Source organism: Dermacentor andersoni, chromosome 4, assembly GCF_023375885.2.
Source record: "Dermacentor andersoni chromosome 4, qqDerAnde1_hic_scaffold, whole genome shotgun sequence".
In the NCBI taxonomy this organism is placed as follows: domain Eukaryota; kingdom Metazoa; phylum Arthropoda; class Arachnida; order Ixodida; family Ixodidae; genus Dermacentor; species Dermacentor andersoni.
In genome coordinates, this window is record NC_092817.1 from 224,673,735 (window position 1) to 224,689,741 (window position 16,007).

Genomic DNA, 16,007 nt, shown 5'->3' on the forward strand with positions numbered 1-16,007 from the left:
ACCTTTGTGGAATACAATCGGCACCTGCGGCTGGTTGATGATCAACTGCGCCGACACAACAGCCACAGCAGAAGGCAGTGGGCTCGGGTTCATCGTCCGGATACGCTCGGGCAAAAGACCATGCTCAGATTGGAGCCCTTGCAGATGGCGGCTTGTACGTATGTGCACAGGGATAACCTCTCCCAGACTACTCACTGGAGACGTGTCAGGGGTACACTACGTCTCTGGCAATGGTAGTATGAACCCAGCACCTCCACCAGTAAAATGTCACGAGATAATTAAGACGGGGTCGCCCAAACAGAACAGCCTTTTTTGAATGATGGCCAACACCCAAAAATCCCCGGGGCACAACTATGCCCTTCGTCGTCTTCTCTTTGCCAATCGGTGCCTTTAGTGTGTGCAGCAGTGGCGTAGAGGTAGAACATCCGCCTCGCGTGCAAGAGGACCGTGGTTCGAATCCCAGTGCCGTGCAATTTTCCACCGAATTTTTTTTTTTAAATCCGCGTGTTGATAAAATTGCATAAACAGGCCTGGAGTGTGGCCTGATCCTGGTGACCAGAACCGGTAACGCACTCCCTCGCCAGAGCAGGATTGGCCATCCTGGTGCAGTACTTGGCCGCAACCTCCTATATGAACACAACAATCAAACCCCGGCCATCAGTCCCCAGCAGCTGCGAAGCAACTGACCACGGCGGCGGTCAGACCTGCAACGCAACAGAGGGTGCTAAGAATCCCTGGTTCTGGACAGGCCGCCATAGAAATCTGATCCTGGCAACGTTTAACGCTAGAACGTTATCTAGTGAGGCGAGTGTAGCAGTGCTATTGGAGGAATTAGAGCGCAGTAAATGGGATATAATAGGGCTCAGTGAAGTTAGCAGGACGAAAGAAGCATATGAAGTGCTAAAAAGCGGGCACATCCTGTGCTACCGGGGCTTAGCGGAGAGATGAGAACTTGGAGTCGGTTTCGTGATTAATAAAGATATAGCTGGTAACATACAGGAATTCTATAGCATTAACGATAGGGTGGCAGGTCTTGTTGTGAAACTTAATAACAGGTACAAATTGAAGGTCACGCAGGTCTACACCCCTACATTCAGTCATGCTTACCACGAAGTCCACGACCACGACGTGGAATCTGCGATAGGTAAAGTCAAAACAACATACACTATACTGATAAGCGACTTCAATGCCAGGGTAGGCAAGAAGCAGGCTGGAGACAAGTCAGTGGAGGAATATGGCATAGGCTCTAGGAATAGCAGGGGAGAGTTATTAGTAGAGTTTACAGAACAGAATAATATGCGGATAACGAATACCTTCTACCCAAGCGAGATAGCCGAAAGTGGACGTGGAGGAGCCCGAATGGCGAGACTAAAAATGAAATAAACTTTCTACTCTCCGCTGGCCCTGGTATCATACAAGATGCGGACGTGCTCAGCAAGGTGCGCTGCAGTGACCATAGGATGTTAAAAACTCAAATTAGCCTAGACATGACGAGGGAACGGAAGAAGCTGGTACATAAGAAGCCGATCAATGAGTTAGCGGTAAGAGGAAAAATAGAGGAATTCCAGATCAAGCTACAGAACAGGTATTCGGCCTTAACTCGGGAAGAGGACCTCAGTGTTGAAGATATGAAAGACAATCTTATGGGCATCATTAAGGAGTGTACAATAGAAGTCGGTGGTAACTCCGTTAGACAGGATACCTGTAAGCTATTGCAGGAGACGAAAGATCTGATCGAAAAACGCCAATGTATGAAAGACTGTAACCCTACAGCTAGAATAGAACTGGCAGAACTTTCTAAGTTAATAACAAGCGTAAGAAAGCTGACATAAGGAAGTATAATATGGATAGAATTGAACATGCTCTCAGAAATGGAGGAAGCCTAAAAGCAGTGAAGAAGCTAGGAATTGGCAAGAATCAGATGTATGCGTTGTGGGAGTTCCTTTGGTCTACTGGGGCGCAGTCGTTGCTGTGCCTAAGGCTCCGGACTTATTCGCCATTGCGAGGAAAACCCCTCCCAAATGCCTGCCCCTCGACCGCGTGCCGTTTTCCTCGGGCGACGCTGCCGCGTCCCACGACGTCATGCTACGCGGCCCTCCGATTGGGTCGTGGGGCGTGACGTAGGGAAGAAGCCCCGACTGGGGACGATCGCCGTGCGCGGGGAGTCGTGCTGTGGCAGGGACGAGCGCCAGTCATGAGAGGCAAGCTGCAAGATACGTGAGCGACCAGCTATTTGTGTCCCCAACGCCCCGGCCTGGGGACGTTCACGTGCTTTGTCAGCTTGCGTAAGTGTGGCTTGCTGAGTGGTGCTGCGTTCCACCCTTGCGGTAGTCGCAGGTGCTCACTGTGTCACATTTTGCGTGTCCGAACCGTCGCAGACCATTGTCGGTGACGGCAAGCGCTAGGTAGCGTTTGCGAACGCATTTCGGCCCGCGTGCGCAAACCATTGTTCGACGCGGCGTGTAACCCGCCTTCCTGGCCATCGGGAACCACGGGCGCCGAGTGTACTCCGTGTGTTTGGGTGCAGTCTGGTACGTGTTGGCCATTTGTGATCAATAAACGCCTTAACTGTCCTGGACGCCTTGTGTTCCTGGGAGAGCGCCCATGCGTACGGCTAGAGCTGGCCAGGCCTTTCGGCTCGGTGCTCGAACCTGCGGTGGGTCTATCGCCGTGCGTTGTCGTGCTGCGTTGTGAGGCTCCACTTCTCGGGGGCCACTTGGCGACGCCCTGCGCAGAGACGTACAGTGAGCTCACATTTTGGCGCCCAACATGGGGCAGTAACTGCCTTTGCATTGCTGCTGTGCGTAACGAGCCGGAGACCCGCTTGATCGTCTGGCCGTGCCATGTTTTCCAGCTGCAAGGAGTCGTCATTGTTGATGACTCTCGCGTATGTCGCCCTGTTCGATTACTCAGCCGATGCTGGTGTCGAGCGAGGAAGCACAGCTCAACTCCCAGAGCACGAAACACGGAATGCAAGCTTAGTTGGTGCAAATCTACTAGATACGCATGATATCTCCACGCCGCGGACAAGTGCGGATCTCTCAATGCAGCGATAAGCCACGATGACCTTGCTGCCATGGAAGAGGGGAGACTGCCGGGAACCCCACCCGCATCGAGGAGCTAAGTGGCTGTGGCCTCCACCGCCGACGGCGAGCGCAGAGGGAGCAGGGGGTTACCGCCTGCCGCGAGCACCGTTGTGCGAGGTGGCGAGGTAGCCTCGTGTCGCGTCCAGTTGAGCAAGGTACTGCTAACCGAAATGAGGGGAGGATTGCAGGTACCCCAGCATGCCCAAATCCCGCCTGCAGACGCTCCTGGTGAGACAAGCGCACGAGACGCGGGGGCGCTGCTTAGCGAAGCCGCGCGACTAATTGAGTCCCTTTCGAGTGCCCTCCGGACTTCCTTGGAGTCGCCAAGGCACTCGCGGCCAGTGGTTAAGCTGGCAGTGGCCACATATCGCAGTTACGCGGATGCGGTTAGTGTCACAGACTTCCTCGACGGTTTGGCGCACTATCAGGCAGCTGTAGGGCTTGATGACCGCGAAATGCTGGCTCGTGTTGCGCCCGTTGCTCTTACAGAGCGAGCAGCACAGTGGTACAGGCTTTCCGGCAACCGCGCAATGACGCTTGAAGATTTCAAGGCGGCTCTCCGCCAGGAATTTTTGCCTGTTGACTACCATTGTAGAATGCGGCGCGAGCTCGAGTTGCGGACACAGGCCCCGGACGAATCACTCCTCGAGTATGTGCGAGCGATGGAGGAGCTGTTTCAGATGGCGGAGCCGACGGCCTCCAGCGACGAGAGAGTCGAGAGGGTGATAAGGCAGGCTCACTGAACTTTTGCGGCCTACCTGCGCAGAAGTCGGTTCCGTGATCTGGAGGACATGGCCACTGAGGCCAAACGTATACAAGGCGACCTGCTGGCCATGTGTGCCTACCGCCCTCCACCGCCTGCAAGCAAGGCACTAGAGCCGCGCTGTGCGTGGACGGGAACTCTTTTTCATCCACGCCAACAGCAAGTGCCCGCGCAGTCCACCTTTTGCGGTGGGCTTTAAAAACCGGCAAGCTTGGGGAATTAGCGAACGCGCCTTGGATCCTCATGTGTACGTGCGGCATGCGGCCAGTGCGGGGCAAAGGCCCAATCCGCCCCAACAAATATGCGAAGCAATCCGCAGCAGCGCGCGCCCAGCGGAAGATGCATGTCCCGAACGGCCTAAGGGCAGCGCAGCGGGTGGAGGAGGACGACCAGGGCAGAGTGCTTTCAACCGCTGGAATGCACGCGGCGGAGTCCGCTGTTTCGAGTGCAGTGAGCTGGGCCACATTGCTCGTTACTGCCCCAGACGCCCCCTCCGGCAGGGAAATGGGGATGGGGGTCGGGCGTGAACACACGTCCGATCAAAGTGATTGTCATTCCCTCCGTGTGTCGTGCGGGCTTACCCGCGGATGTATTCGCGCCGTTCGTCACTGTCACTATTGCCGGTCGCGCATTTGCCGCGCTCCTCGACACAGGGGCCAGTGCCACTTTGTTTGGCGACAACGTTTGGCCCTCTTGCAGCAGCGCTTTGTTCGCTTGCGCGAATGCCGAGCAACTTTTAACCTAGCCAGCGGCTCCGTTCCTGCGGGCGGGGCAGCGAAGCTGTCTGTTCGTTGGTATGGTCGAATGAGGCGCCATCGCTTCATTCATTTGCCTGGCTTGAGTGTTCCCGTGATTCTGGGTCCTGACTTTCTTCGTAAGACCCATATAGTGGTAGACATTGTGAACGGAGGCTATAGGGTGGGACCGTTGTCCCCCTTGAGGCTTTTCGCTGACCCTCCGGCTCCTGCATGTGTCGGCGCGGAGCGAGTGGCGGGCCCGCACGGTGCGCTAGATAAGGGGTTGAGCCCTTTCTGGCGCAGTATTCTGCGTGCACTACCGCTCAGATAGACGTGCCTGCGCGAGGTGGCGCGTTCCACCCTTTGATCGCCCGTGCAGTAGGGCTGGAGCTCAGACAGAAATCTGACATGTCCAAAGTTCTGTTCAGCTATGACGAGCTGTTCACAGAAAACCCAGTTTGCATTGACCTTGTACGCCACAGGATCGAGACTGGGGATACCCGTCCTTTGAAGTGCAACCCCAGACCGGTTAGCCTGTCCAAGAGACAGGCTATCGATGGTGTGCTTAACGAGATGCTGGCGACCGGTGTCATCAAGCGTTCCGATAGCCCCTGGGCATCTCCTGTCATCCTGGTTCCAAAAAAATATGGTAGTTTCCGCCTTTGTGTTGATTACCGTCGACTGAACGCGCTTACCCGTAAAGATGCCTATCCGTTGCCAACCATCGAGTCAATTGTGGGCAGCCTAGGTTCAGCGAAGTATTTCACGACTCTGGACGCTGCTAAGGGCTACTTACAAGTAGAGATGGAACCCGAGGACAAAGCAAAGACCGCCTTCACGTGCCATCGTAGGCTTTTTCAATTTGAGCGAATGCCGTTTGGTCTGTGCAACGCCCCAGCCACATTTCAGAGGCTAATGGATCGGGTTCTGGGCAATGCCAAATGGTCCCATGCCATGTGCTACCTCGACGACATCGTGATCTATTCCGAAACGTTTGAGGATACGTCACGTTGGGGACATACTTGGGAAGCTCAGGTCAGCGGGCATGACGCTAAATCTGGCAAAGGCACAAGTGGCGCAAACTCGAGTCCACTTGCTGGGGTTCACCCTAGGAGGAGGCTCCATTGAGCCGAATTCGGAGAAGCTCCGCGCTCTCATGGATTTTCCCGCCGCCAAAGATGTACGCAGCCTCCGCCACTTCCTGGGAATGGCCAATTTCTACCGGTCATTTATTCCATCTTGTGCGAAACTCCAGGCACCGCTGACGAAGTTGTTGGGGAAGTCTGTGGAGTGGTGTTGGGAACCGGAGGAGGAGCAGCCATTCCGCGGCTTGTCCCGAGCCAGCGCCGAGACAGCTCGCCTCAGATTGCCTGACCTGACCAAGAAATTTGTCGTTCAGACTGACGCGAGTGATTTGGGATTGGGGGCAGTCCTCCTTCAGGAATTCGATGGTGTCCTGCGCCCTCTGGCTTTTGCTAGTCGGGTGCTGCTCCCTGCGGAGAAGAACTACTCCATGACGGAAAAAGAGTGCTTAGCGATTGTGTTTGCACTGAGGAGATTTGACGTCTATTTAGACGGCACGAAATTCGTCATGCAGACCGATCACAGCGCGCTCAGCTGGCTCATGAGGCTTCGCGAACCTGCGGGTCGGCTGGCACATTGGGCACTTCTAATACAGCACTACGACATTTCGGCGCAGTACCGGAAGGGGAGCACGAACGTCACTGCAGACGTGCTTTCGCGTGCGCCGCTTCCCCACCCGGCTGATGCCGGAGGCGAGTGGCGAAACACAGAAGCCGCCGACACGCCCACCTGTGCGAGTGGTGAAGTGGCTGAGGAAGGGAGGGAGACCGTCTTCGGGTCCCCACCTATAGAGGAGACTCTGTAAAAGAGGTTTTCGGTGTTGTACAGCCCGGGCAGTGACGAGAGTTCTCCATCAGTGGGGGAAATAGTTGTAAACGAGCCAAAGGGGAGCGTTGTGGATAGATCACCTGGCACTGGTGGTAACTTAACCGTTCATGACTGTGCCTTTAATGAACACGATGTCACCGCGCATGATGTTCTCGCACGTGTGCAAAAGGAGTTAGCCGCAGAAAGACAGCCGCATACCACGACACCGGAGAATGAGGCCTTTGCAGTATCTCCAAAAGGAAGTAATGGAACCGGCTCTCTCTGGAGGGACCGCGATTATTTTCAGCTGAGAAGAGCTCCTAAAGGCCCAGCAGGAGGATTCATTTTGCAAGGAAATTGCTGGTAGAGTAGCGGAAACGGAGCGCCGTAACGTTGCTGGTGTTGCAACGAGCCCAGAAGTACCCGGGCCAGCTTTTATTGCTGGTACTTCCGAAGATTCCTACCTGCTGGACCACGATGGGCTCGTGCTTAGATAAATCGCTACTGAGGACGAATCTATTGACCCGTTTAAGGTGGTGATACCGAAAAGTCTGAGGCGGGCACTTTTGCACTACGCTCATGATGAACGACTGGCTGGACACCTCAGTGGCTCTAAGGTCTTTGCAAGACTCAGCCGCACTGTCACCTGGCCCGGTATGAATCGCGACGTTTTCCGTTATTGCCGGACTTGCCACGTCTGTCAGACGGTGAAATTTCGTGGTGGCCATCCGCCGGGTTTTATGAAGCCGATTGACAGTCAGTGGCCTTGGCAGTTTGCTGCCTGCGACTTAATTGGGCCTTTTCCAAAGAGTAAGCAGGGCTTTCAGCACCTTTTGGTAGTGGTCGATCACTTTACAAAGTGGGTGGAGCTATTTTCGCTCCACAAGGTGATGGCTCGGGCAGTGTTGGATAAGCTAATGGAAGTTTTCACACGCTTTGGATTTCCGGAGCGTTTGATTACTGACAATGCGTCTTACTTCACTTCTCGGGTGTTTCGTGAGACGTGTACATCCCTTCAGATCGAGCATCGCCTCACATCGCCCTACCACCCCCAGTCCAACCTCACGGAACGCTTTAATCGTACTGTGAAGTCAATGCTCACGGCCTTTGCCAGGAGCCAGAAGGATTGGGCAGACCACGTGAACGAACTCGCGTTCGCCATCCGGACGGCGGAAAACCGCTCAACAAGCTTCTCCCCCGCTTTCCTCACTTTTGGCCGTGAACTGGCGAATCCGCTAACCATTGTTACGCAGCGCCAAGCAGGGGTTGAGAATTCGCCAGGGGACCTTTCCTCGTACGCAGCACAGCTTCGCTCTCGGCTTGCCCGCGCTTTCTCTAGAGCAACGGACAGCTTGGGAGTCGCCCGAGCCCAGCAGGGTCAGTATGACAAGAGTCATCGCGACGTCTGCTTTCAGGTCGGTGACTTGGTGCTTAAACGCAACCATGCTCTTAGTGACGCCAGCAAAGGGTTTTCCGCACCGTTGGCTCCTAAATGACTGGGGCCTTACCGAGTGGAGAAACGACTTTCACCACTTGTGTATGAGCTGACGGATCCTCAGATGGGGAGAACCAGGGGCCGCGTTCACATTGCCGACTTGAAAGCCTACCATTGCAGGCCAGTCGAGCTGGCGCCGGAGCCCAGTGATCTCGGGTGTTCCGGGGAACAGAGCACGTCCGGTGTTTCCGACTGCTTTCGGCCATTGCATCGATACCCCCTCAGGCGACGACCACCATTGTGAATTCGCCCTTGCGTTTCCAGACCTTTCTGGTAAAAGAAACGCGTTACTCTTGCTTTCTGCCTCTGTGAGCGAGTGTTTCTTTTCTCTCGGGATTTCTCGCATAGAGGCCAGCGTGTCACGGTTCCAGCCCGCCCTAACTAGATGTCGAAAAGACGCATGTGCTTTCGTTTGCCCGTTTGTTCAGTGCTTGTATTCTTCTTGTTTGAATAATAGGTTTAGTCTCCTTCGTGTGCATAGCCTTGTTTTCAAGGTGCCCCGCTTCTTACCCCACATCGTCATTGTACGTAGCTGTAGAGGGGAGCTTGGTGCCCTCATTCTTTTGCTGTCTCGTCTTTGAGACTCGCCGCGTAAGTGTTCGGAAAGCTGGGGCGTGCGACCACGGGAGCGTCACATGAAGGGGAGGTTTGAGACATTGGACGCCTCAGACATTGGTGTTGCCTGCGCCTGAATCCGTTGCAAGCCCTAAGGGCACGTGTCGCGGGTGCCTCGTGTGTGCGCGTGCAAAAGGGGACGAAAACCACGTCCAGCTGGCTTCGCGACCCTCTATCCTGTGCCTCCCATCTCTTCTCGCTCCTTCTTGGAAACGATTGCAGTCAGCATTTACTACTCTTGCTAGCACTGCTGCTGCCGGTGCCCCGGAACTGTCTTCCCGCAGTCATTCTCTCTCGACAGTCTCCTTCGTCGGTAGTGTAGTAATCGCACCGCTGGCACGAGTTGTTGGAACCTCAGTGCTGACACCCGTTGTTGCAAACAGGTCGCAAGCCCCAAGGGTAGCGTTGGCCTGGCGGCCTGGGGCACTGGAAGCATCCGAAGGTCCCGGCAAAGCATGAGTCGACTGGTAACAGAACAACTGGTTTATTCTAACATCGCAAAAGAGCGCGCGGTCAGGTCGACCGAAGTGGAGAGACGGGAGAGCACGTAACTCAACGGATGAAATCGGAGCCTCTCTCTTGGCGTCCGGGGCCAGCTGCTCTTATACTTTCGCAGTTGAGGGCAAGAAGGAAGGCCTCGTGACGAGACCACGTGACGGCGGGTACGGACAGACTGAGAGACACGTTGAGACGAGTGTAGTGACGCATCGCCAAGCTGGCGCCTGTCAGACCTCCTCGCTTCACACTTGGGGAGCTCCTCTCCCCGGCTGCCGCGCTTTGACAAGCGTGGGCACACACACACACACGCACACACGAAGACACGTGGCACTGAAACACGCCTGGACGCGCTTGGCGGGGAGACTGCGGGAGCTCCGAACGGGCCAAAATGTCCGCCGCTTTGAACGAAGCTCCGGCGTCCGTTGCATCCGCGCCGGCTATACCGCGCGTTGTAGACGAAACGTAACAGACCGCCCCGCCGGGGGAAGGAGATCCCGATGGTCAGGGGACTGCATCCGCTGTCCGGAGGGATGTCGCTTGATGATGCTCATAACCGAAGTCGGTCGTCCTTCGGCGTTTCTTGAGCGCAGCGTACAGAGAAGTCCTCGTCCTCTCGTTCAGGTTCACACAGGACACTGCAAAGTGACTTCGGGAGAGTTGACATTTTTGTTCTCGTTCCCGGCAAGCGTTAGAACTACGCCGAAAGTCAACCGCTCAGTCAGCAAGCACGGCACAACCCTCACTAAGCCCTGCCAGGCTCTTTCCCCTTTTATACTACTGCCTAGTTCCTTACAGTAGTTTAGCAGCACTCAGAACGCGTCCACAAATCGGAAAATTGCACTAGAAAGCACATCATCACTTTGAAACACTACACAAAAGCAATATGTTAAAAATCCTGCCTCAGGAAGAAAAACATCAGTAACAAACAATTTTGAGGCTGATTCCCACGTTAGGGGCTTCGACTTAAGCCATCGGCGTTACCGTTGAGACTCCCCTTTTCGTAACGCACCTCAAAGGAATGTTGTTGCAAAGCCAGGCTCCAGCGCAGGAGGCGGCCATTTGTGGAAGAGATAGTCTGCAGCCATTGGAGAGGGCAGTGATCCGTATCGAAGCATGCGAAGCGGAGATCGCAGCGAGCGACCGTACACTAGCTCAGCTGGCGAAAACCCCGTAGCCGCATGCGGTGCGGTCCTTAATGCCAACGTCACCCCAGGCAGGCACAGCTCCCAGTCAGTTTGTTGTTCAAAACACAATGCTCTCAACACGCGCTTCATGACGGAGTGGAGCTTCTCAACGGAATTCGACTGGGGGTGGTGCACTGAGCTGTGTAACAGCTTTACCCCGCACCTTTCGAGAAAGGCTGTCGTCAAAGCGCTCGTAAACACCGTGCCCTGATCTGACTGGATTTCCGCAGGAAAACCAACTCGCGCAAATATGGACAGTAGTGCATTGACTATCTCAACTGAGCTTAGTTCTTTAAGCGGCACTGCTTCAGGGAACTTTGTCGCTGGGCAGATCACAGTCAAAATGTGTCTGTACCCCGTGGCTGTTACCGGCAGAGGTCCCACTGTATCAATAACGAGCCGTCTGAAAGGCTCCGTAATGATAGGTACCAACTTCAACGGCGCCCTCGATTTGTCCCCTGGGTTGCCCACCCGCTGACAGGTGTCACATGTCTTCACAAAGTGGTCTGCGTCCCGAAAACACCCTGGCCAATAGTACTCTTGCAAGAGACGGTCCTTAGTTTTCTTAACTCCTAGGTGTCCGGACCACGAACCCCCATGCGACAAGCGCAACAGATCCTGACGATAGCATTGAGGCACGATCAGCTGATCGAACTCCACTCCTCTGCGGTCTAGATACTTTCGGTACAGGACCCCACCTCTTTCCACAAAGCGAGCATTTTTCTTGGCGATACCTTCCTTGACAATGCAGCGTATGTTTTCTAGGCTGCCATCCTTCTTTTGCTCGGCTATCAAAGCCGCCCGGCTGACTTTTAGCAACCTACTAAGTCCGTCTGACGTAGGCGCGATGAGCAAATCTGCAGATAGCTCTTCTAACTTTCCCGCATCGGGAATTTCCTCTCCAGTATCTGGTGCCTTTAACGCTACAGGCTCAATTTTATTCAGTTCGGACGTGCTCTGAATATCAGCTTGCTGCACCTCTGACCCTTTCTCATTGTTCGACAACGTCGGCCCCGCAACTACCGCCTTTGCAGCGAGCTCCCGAACCTTCGATCTGGTTAAGGCCTGAACGCTAGCCTCACCAAACAAAAGCCCCTTCTCGCGCAGGAGGTGATCGGACCTGTTCGAAAATAGGTACGGGTACTGGGGGGGCAGCATAGATGACACTGCCGCCTCCGTCTCAAGTGCTCCGAAAGGTCCTTCAATAAGCACTTTTGCTACGGGCAGACACACGCTATGAGCTTCCACGGCTTGCTTGATCCATGCACACTCGCCCGTGAACATATCGGGTTCTACGTAAGAGGGGTGAACTACATCCATCGTAGCTGCGGAATCGCGAAGCACTCGGCACTCTTTCCCGTTCACGAGGAGGTCTCGCATGTAAGGCTCGAGAAGCTTCATGTTCTCGTCAGTGCTGCATAATGACAAAAACACGACTTTTGTTTTTGTTTCTGGACACTGCGCCGAAAAGTGACCCGGCTTCTGGCACGTATAACAAACGCGCGCTTGCCTCGTCTCGAACCGCTTTCTGCGTTCGCCTTCGGTTGCCGCCGTCTCCTTACGTTCGGTCGGACTGCTTTCACTCGCATCCGCACTACGTGTGTCCCCCTTTGCTCTCATGGGCGTGAACTTTGGCCTCTCAAACTTGGAGCCAAATTCACCCTTTTGACCGTCCTTAGCTCCGCGAGCCCGACGCGTCACAAACTCCTCGGCTAGCTCAGCGGCTCGAGCCACCGTACTAACGTCTGGCCTATCCAAGACCCAGTACCGCACGTTCTCAGGTAACCGACTATAAAACTGTTCTAGCCCGAAACACTGCAGAACTTTCTCGTGGTCACCAAACGCTTTCTCTTCTTTGAGCCACTCCTCCATGTTTGACATAAGCCTGTACGCAAACTCTGTATATGACTCACTTCTGCCTTTCTCGTTTTCCCGAAACTTCCGACGGAAAGCCTCCGCTGACAGCCTGTACTTTTTTAGCAGACTCAATTTCACTTTGTCGAAATCCTCTGCCTCCTCTCTATTCAAGCGAGCGACTACGTCGGCCGCCTCGCCGGGTAACAAAGTGAGCAAGCGCTGTGGCCACGTTTCCCGAGAGAACCCCTGCTTCTCGCACGTTCGCTCAAAGTTAACCAGGAACAAACCAATGTCCTCTCCAAGCTTAAACGGCCGCATCAGGTCAGTCATTTTGAACAATACTCGTTCTCCTGCACCGTGTGCCTGACTTCCATTACGAGCGCGTTCCATCTCAATCTCGAGACGCTTCATTTCCAAAGCGTGTTGACGGTCGCGCTCTTCTTTTTTCTCTTGTTGCTCTCGTTCTATCTGTTCTTTACGTTCACGCTCTTCTTTTTCTTTCTGTTCTTTAAGTTCACGCTCCTGTCTCTCTTTCTGTTCTTTAAGTTCGCGCTCCTGTCTTTTTGCCGTCTCCCTCTCCTCAATGGTCTCAAGGCATTCCGACAGCTCGTCATCCTCAGCTTCTAACTCAAGAATAGCCCTTAGCAGTTCTGGTTTTCTGAGTTTGTCTGAGACATCCAGACCCAACTCTCTTGCAAGCTCCAGCAATTTCGGTTTGCGCAACGACTTCAAATCCATGGCTGCTCTGAATGCTGCTTTCTCTACTGCCTACTATTGTTTTGCCGCAAACTAACCCGGCAGCAACGACAACCACAATTACCAGCTCTGTTTCTGACACTAACAAAAGCCTGGCAAAACTCAGAAGAAGAAAGTCCCGCACTCACCAAACCTCGCAGCCAAGAATTCAGCGCAGTCGTTCCGCTGCAGGCAACCAGTCATCACACAGGGCTCGTTGCACTGCTCCCGGATGGTCGTTGTGCTGCTCAGCATACAGTCAACCGCATCTCTTCGCTGCTGGCCTCCGTTGTCGCGATCCCACCGCTGCCACCAGCTGTAGTAATCGCACCGCTGGCACGAGTTGTTGGAACTTCAGTGCTGACACCCGTTGTTGCAAACAGGTCGCAAGCCCCAAGGGTAGCGTTGGCCTGGCGGCCTGGGGCACTGGAAGCATCCGAAGGTCCCGGCAAAGCATGAGTCGACTGGTAACAGAACAACTGGTTTATTCTAACATCGCAAAAGAGCGCGCGGTCAGGTCGACCGAAGTGGAGAGACGGGAGAGCACGTAACTCAACGGATGAAATCGGAGCCTCTCTCTTGGCGTCCGGGGGCAGCTGCTCTTATACTTTCGCAGTTGAGGGCAAGAAGGAAGGCCTCGTGACGAGACCACGTGACGGCGGGTACGGACAGACTGAGAGACACGTTGAGACGAGTGTAGTGACGCATCGCCAAGCTGGCGCCTGTCAGACCTCCTCGCTTCACACTTGGGGAGCTCCTCTCCCTGGCTGCCGCGCTTTGACAAGCGTGGGCACACACACACACACACGCACACACGAAGACACGTGGCACTGAAACACGCCTGGACGCGCTTGGCGGGGAGACTGCGGGAGCTCCGAACGGGCCAAAATGTCCGCCGCTTTGAACGAAGCTCCGGCGTCCGTTGCATCCGCGCCGGCTATACCGCGCGTTGTAGGCGAAATGTAACAGTAGCTTGAGCTGCAGCGCACTCGCGCTCAAGATGGACAAGCCGTCTGCCCTTGTCGTGCCTTCAAGCCGCAGCCGACGCCGGCACTGGTTTGCACAGCCAGGCGCTCCAGCCGCAAGAATACTCCCTGCTCCAACGACTGTCCCGCCTGCCACAGCTACGGAGACCAGTTCGAAAACACGGAGTGTGGCCACCTGGACGTGCCAGGAGGGTGTATCGGCACCCCTCTGGTATGTGTCGGTGAAGGCATGGCCCGCGCAGCGCAGAGTGGAGAGGTGCCAGCACCCCGTGCCCTATCCTTTTAAGGGGCACACGCCCACAGAGAGCGACTGATTATTCCGCCGAAACAAACGAATGCGAAGGTGGTGGCCGCCGACCAAGTGCCCACGACGGCCTTGGAATGAGACGTTCGGTACTGAGCGCTGAGGCTCCGGGCACGCCTTGCTGTTTTATTTTGTAGGTGGGGCTCTTTAACTTTTTTTTAATGTTTATTTGCGAGTGTGTGTCTCTGTGCTTGTGTGTGTGTGTGTTCGTGTAGCAGACATTACATTTATTCTGGGGGTATTCTGGGGCACTGTGTTGTACAGTTTTCCTTTGAGTTATATGGTTGTGCGCGATTTTCACTGGGTTTGCTGTACGTGTTAAATAATTATGATATTAGTGTATCTGCCCTGACTGTATCATTCTCGTTTCTTTAATATGTGTTTAAGGGCTGGAACGGAGGCAGGAGGTTAGCCGTCCTTGCAATATCTAATGCTAGCTGATACAGGGGACTTTTCCTTTGTGTTACATGCCGCCGGCTTATTTCTCAGCTGGTAGGGACATTTAAGGGGAGAGGGATGTGGGAGTTCCTTTGGTCTACTGGGGCGCAGTCGTTGCTGTGCCTAAGGCTCCGGACTTATTTGCCATTGCGAGGAAAACCCCTCCCAAATGCCTGCCCCTCGACCGCGCGCCGTTTTCCCCGGGTGCTGCTGCCGCGTTACGCGACGTCATGCTACGCGGCCCTCCGATTGGGTCGTGGTACGTGACGTAGGGAAGAAGCCCCGACTGGGGACGAACGCCGTGCGCGGGGAGTCGTGCTGTGGCAGGGACGAGCGCCAGTCACGAGAGGCAAGCTGCAAGGTACGTGAGCGACCAGCTATTTGCGTCCCCAACGCCCCGGCCTGGGGACGTTCACGTGCTTTATCAGCTTGCGTAAGTGTGGCTTGCTGAGTGGCGCTGCATTCCACCCTTGCGGTAGTCGCAGGTGCTCACTGCGTCACATTTTGCGTGTCCGAACCGTCGCAGACCATTGTCGGTGGCGGCAAGCGCTAGGTAGCGTTTGCGAACGCATTTCGGCCCGCGTGCGCAAACCATTGTTCGACGCGGCGTGTAACCCGCCTTCCTGGCCATTGGGAACCATGGGCGCCGAGTGTACTCCGTGTGTTTGGGTGCAGTCTGGTACGTGTTGGCCATTTGTGATCAATAAATGCCTTAACTGTCCTGGACGCCTTGTGTTCCTGGGAGAGCGCCCATGCGTACGGCCAGAGCTGGCCAGGCCTTTCGGCTCGGTGCTCGAACCTGCGGTGGGTCTATCGCCGTGCGCCGTCGTGCTGCGTCGTGAGGCTCCACTTCTCGGGGGCCACTTGGTGATGCCGTGTGCGGAGACGTACAGTGAGCCCACAGCGTTAAGAGACAAAGCCGGCAATATCATTACTAATGTGGATGAGATAGCTGAAGTGGCTGAGGAGTTCTATAGAGATTTATACAGTACCAGTGGCACTCACGACGATAATGGAAGAGAGAATAGTCTAGAGGAATTTGAAATCCCACAAGTAACACCGGAAGAAGTAAAGAAAGCCTTGGGAGCTATGCAAAGGGGGAAGGCAGCTGGGGAGGATCAGGTAACAGCAGATTTGTTGAAGGATGGTGGGCAGATTGTTCTAGAAAAACTGGCCACCATGTATACGCAATGCCTCATGACTTCGAGCGTACCGGAATCTTGGAAGAACACTAACATAACCCTAATTCATAAAAAAAGGGATGCCAAAGACTTGAAAAATTATAGACCGATCAGCTTATTGTCCGTTACCTACAAAGTATTTACTAAGGTAATCGCAAATAGAATCAGGAACACCTTATACTTGAGGAGTGAAGATAACCGATGGTTATTAAGGGTTACGGACTGGATTCTAAGGGAA

The 16,007-nt window shown here is 54.6% G+C and overlaps 1 protein-coding gene across 11 annotated transcripts in view; it reads left to right on the plus strand.

Annotated features, from left to right (window-relative positions):
* LOC126538440 (DENN domain-containing protein 2D-like) overlaps positions 1 to 16,007 on the plus strand; it is a 423,989-nt gene that overhangs the window by 52,488 nt on the left and 355,494 nt on the right. The window lies entirely within an intron of this gene.